General features: G+C 36.0%; 1 protein-coding gene across 1 annotated transcript in view; it reads right to left on the bottom strand.

The window, feature by feature from the left end:
• LOC107722845 (E3 ubiquitin-protein ligase rnf213-alpha-like) overlaps nucleotides 1-4,186 on the bottom strand; it is a 114,572-nt gene extending 110,386 nt beyond the window's left edge. The window contains exon 1 of the mRNA XM_016531338.1: nucleotides 4,071-4,186. The gene's annotated coding sequence lies outside the window, so the exon portion shown is untranslated. The remainder of the gene's footprint in view (nucleotides 1-4,070) is intronic.
• Nucleotides 4,187-4,544: the final 358 nt, after the last annotated feature.

Consider the following 4,544-nt stretch of genomic DNA (forward strand, 5'->3'; position numbering starts at 1 on the left):
TTAAAACATGGAAGAAATAGCGTATTGTGTGATTATTCTTTTAAACAAATTTGTAATAATTGTTGTAGTAGTATGTATATCATACTGCACCACAGTAATATATTTCTGATCATTTCTTTAAGCTAACCCGAACTTATATTTTGACGGGTTTTAAGTTTCTGTAGCCTATGTAAATGATATGACAATAGTTTTACTCAAATTAAACTGTCAAATGCTCAAGTGACTCTCAGAGGGAGTCAGAGCAGTTCATGTATTTATGTCCTCATGTAGTGAGACGACAGAAGCAGAAATCACTGCGAGAGTCGCACACTTTGTATGTGCAGACAAAACCACGCGTCTGTGCCATTTACATACACAGAGACACGCAGAGCATGCAGGATTCATATTTAAATTGTATTTTTGCAGCTTAATATTTACAGATACTAGTCCATAGCGTGACTCTTTTTAAGTGTACTGACCTACTTTTGATTAATTCATCCAAACTTTGACAAATTCCGTGACATTCCGCATCATACAGTAAATTCCATTTATATGACCGGATTCCGCAATTCCGTCTGCGTTTTCCGCATCGCGGAAATCATAGATAATATTGAGGTGTTTTGCAACTTCAGTGTAACGTTAGTGGATTGTGATTTATTGCAACTTAAGCAACGTCTGCTGCTGCCTTACCTTTGAGAGACAACTGATGCGTGATCACTGAAGCAGCTCCAGTTAGCAAGCGCTTTCGCAGTTAGAGTGAATTCCACATTGATTGGTCGGACTCGTGACTCCCAACAAATCAGATGGGCGGTGGGCGGAGATTGCTTTAGGCCGCAGAGTGGTGAGTTCTGGCAGGCTGCATCAGAGCCAAATAGCGTGTTTCAAAATTAAGTTATTTTATTGGTGAATCGGTTTTGAAAATGACGATACCGATAATCATAAAAATGCTTAGTAGCGGCGCCGATAATCGGCCAGGCCGAAAATCGGTCGACCCCTAATTTATTTGTAGAATTTATGTACAATTTCATGTTATTAATCAATTGATGTGAATGATAACAACTTAAACTCGCTATTGATGGAGTTTTTTTTTCTAAATAACAGTTTTTAGCATAACAAAACTATGAGAGCTGTATGTCCAATTTGGCTGAGGACAAGGACAGGATTTGTGAAAAAAGTGTTTTTAATAAAGAGAAAAATATCTGAGAACCTAATGCATGACATATTCCTTTACAGAACAACTCACAGAAATCAACCATTAGTGAGTTTTAGACATTTTTGGATGAAATACTTTTTATTCACTGTAACAATTCAAGGACAGATAATGTAAGTTTCTGGTAGAATGTCCCACTGGTATCGCTCCGATACTGCTTTTTTCTGATCGGTCAGACGAGACCGATCCAAATCCGATATTCTGCGTATACTATTCTGTGTTATTGTTAAGCCCCACGAAAGGCACAAAAACATTATAAAGCACCATAAAGTTTTTGTGCACTATATTTCAAGTGTTCTGAAGCCATTCATCCTCCATTCAGCATTCAAACTGCGCATTGCGTTCGGTGAGACAATCAAGACGATGAAACTCTCTCCAAGATGATTCAATGTTCCTATTATTATACTTGATATGTAGATAAAGATCAGTGGATTTGCATAGAAGGACTTTATCTTGCTTAATAGCCTTTCTTGTCTTATCTATCATATGTTGCTGCCTCATTACTGTGCTATACATTTAAAAGAAATGTCTTTTAATTTTATAGTATATTAATTAATATATAAATATTAGGGGTGTAATGGTACACGTAGCCTATTCATACCGTAAATTTTCGGTACGGGTCTTTCGGTTTGGTATGCATGTGTACGCAAATACATTGTTTTAACCACTGCACAAGCGGAACTTCATTGGAAACTTCCAGTTTTATATATTGTTACTTTTGATAAGAAACAAAGTCTCATCTTTCAAATGATGTACTTTTTTTCAGGAAATTCAAACAATAAATGCGGTTTTGGCGCTCTTTGATGTGGCGACAGATTGCATATAAACGCCTCAGTTCAAAAGGCAGCGCGATCATCTCTTCCTCTTTACTGCTAGATTTAACGCAAAATAAACAGGAATGAACATCTCATGCCTCATGTAATCGCTCAATCAGTGTTTCAACTGCGGAAAGACTGCAATAAAACAGCTTGTACGAATGTCACATAGCATTTAAGTTAGCCTACCTCAGGAAGTCATCAGTGTCCACAGCTCGTTAGTGCGCGATAAATGAAGTGATATTTTACTTCACCTGTTAGTGATGTCTTAATTATTCAATGTTTAAATAAATCTGTTATGAAACGAGCTATGAGAGGCACTGTGTAAAAGAATAGGCTATATTTCAACAGCAAATATAATTTTTATCATTTAGAAGTTAATTTAAAAACTACATCATGTGCAATTTACAATTTAGATTTTTTTTTTTAAGTTGAGTGTTGCTTGTTGTATTTAAAAATTGATAAGAAACAAAGTCTCATCTTTCAAATGATGTACTTTTTTTCAGGAAATTCAAACAATAAATGCGGTTTTGGCGCTCTTTGATGTGGCGACAGATTGCATATAAACGCCTCAGTTCAAAAGGCAGCGCGATCATCTCTTCCTCTTTACTGCTAGATTTAACGCAAAATAAACAGGAATGAACATCTCATGCCTCATGTAATCGCTCAATCAGTGTTTCAACTGCGGAAAGACTGCAATAAAACAGCTTGTACGAATGTCACATAGCATTTAAGTTAGCCTACCTCAGGAAGTCATCAGTGTCCACAGCTCGTTAGTGCGCGATAAATGAAGTGATATTTTACTTCACCTGTTAGTGATGTCTTAATTATTCAATGTTTAAATAAATCTGTTATGAAACGAGCTATGAGAGGCACTGTGTAAAAGAATAGGCTATATTTCAACAGCAAATATAATTTTTATCATTTAGAAGTTAATTTAAAAACTACATCATGTGCAATTTACAATTTAGATTTTTTTTTTTAAGTTGAGTGTTGCTTGTTGTATTTAAAAATAAATAGTAATTAAATTTAAGTTTGGGCTCTGTTGTTCACTGTAACCTTATAGTAGGCTTAATGTAAAAGGGCTCACAGTAGTTTAGAGCATAAGCCGAGGTAGATTTTTATACCTAAGAAAGTTTTAATTATAACTGAGTTTACTTAAAGAAAGAGCAATTTCTTACGGTTTAATAATTTTTTTTTTAAAAAGTTAATTTTTTCCCCCCTGCTGTACCGAAACTGTACCGAACCGTGACATCAAAACCGAGGTGCGTACTGAACCGTCATGTTTGTGTACCGTTACACCCCTATCAGGGGTGTTCCCTCCAAGGTGGCAAGGGAGGCAGTGTCTCCTCAAAAAATTGGATGACAAAATAATCAATATTTCAAACATAAATCGCAAATATTATTAAATATCGCATTAAAAGTATAAAAGTCACTCATTTTTATAAAGTAACACTGTCCAACAGCGACACCCGCAGCTAAAGTTACAGCGGAGGCTTGCCTCCCTTCAGTCCATAGACTTACAACAGAGACCCCATAGCGTCCTGTGGGTTTTCTGGGTTGTAATTGAGAATGAATGGGGGAAAGTCATGTGAGAGGAGGCAATGTCTCCATCGCGCTGTAACTGGATTGGTATGAAAGTCAGTACCGGTATTATGTTATTCCATGAAATGGATTTTGCTATATCGTGGATACTGTTATATATTCATGAATTACATTTTTGCATTTATATAGTTTTGTTCAATTTGGTACGCTTTGCAAATTTTAACACAAATGATGATAAAGAGTAAAGGCTGAACGTTTGTGTCCTCTGTGTGCAACGCCATACTACACAGGCATTAGTAATCAAACACAGACCATCATAACAGGCCGCATTAATAGAGCACAAATCGCCTACTCCAGTGGTTCCCAAACTGAGGGATAGTGTACAGTCAGCAGATTATTTTGCAAAAGAAACCTCTGCAGGGTGATAAAGACTACACTGCGTAATTTCCAGTTTATCATGCGGCTACTTGCCTGATAAGTAAATAATTCAACGCAAAATATTAATTTGACATTTTAATTACCTCAAAATGACTCGCAGTACCCGCTTGAGTGCTCCATTATCAGTTGTAGAAGTTGTGGTTGAATCAATAACAGACCACTAGATGGCGCGATTGAAGAATCAGAGTTGTATTGCAGGGAGCCATGTAGAGATGCAGGGCCGTTTCTAGCCATTTTGTCGCCCTAGGCCCCCCCCCATACAAGATAATTTAAGATTACACACAAAATAACATAAAACTGATTATGTAAACACTCAAATCTTAAAGGGCAACACTGATACATTTCCAAATTATATATATATATATATATATATATGTATGTATGTATATGTATGTGTGTGTGACCCTGGACCACAAAACCAGTCTTAAGTTGCATGGGTATGTTTGTAGCAATAGCCAAAAATACATTGTATAGGTCAAAATTATCGATTTTTCTTTTATGCCAAAAATCATTAGAATATTAAGTAAAGATCATGTTCCATGAAGATATTTTGTAAA

The sequence above is a fragment of the Sinocyclocheilus rhinocerous genome, unplaced genomic scaffold (genome assembly GCF_001515625.1).
Source record: "Sinocyclocheilus rhinocerous isolate Xijiao unplaced genomic scaffold, SAMN03320098_v1.1 scaffold3806, whole genome shotgun sequence".
In the NCBI taxonomy this organism is placed as follows: Eukaryota; Metazoa; Chordata; class Actinopteri; order Cypriniformes; family Cyprinidae; genus Sinocyclocheilus; species Sinocyclocheilus rhinocerous.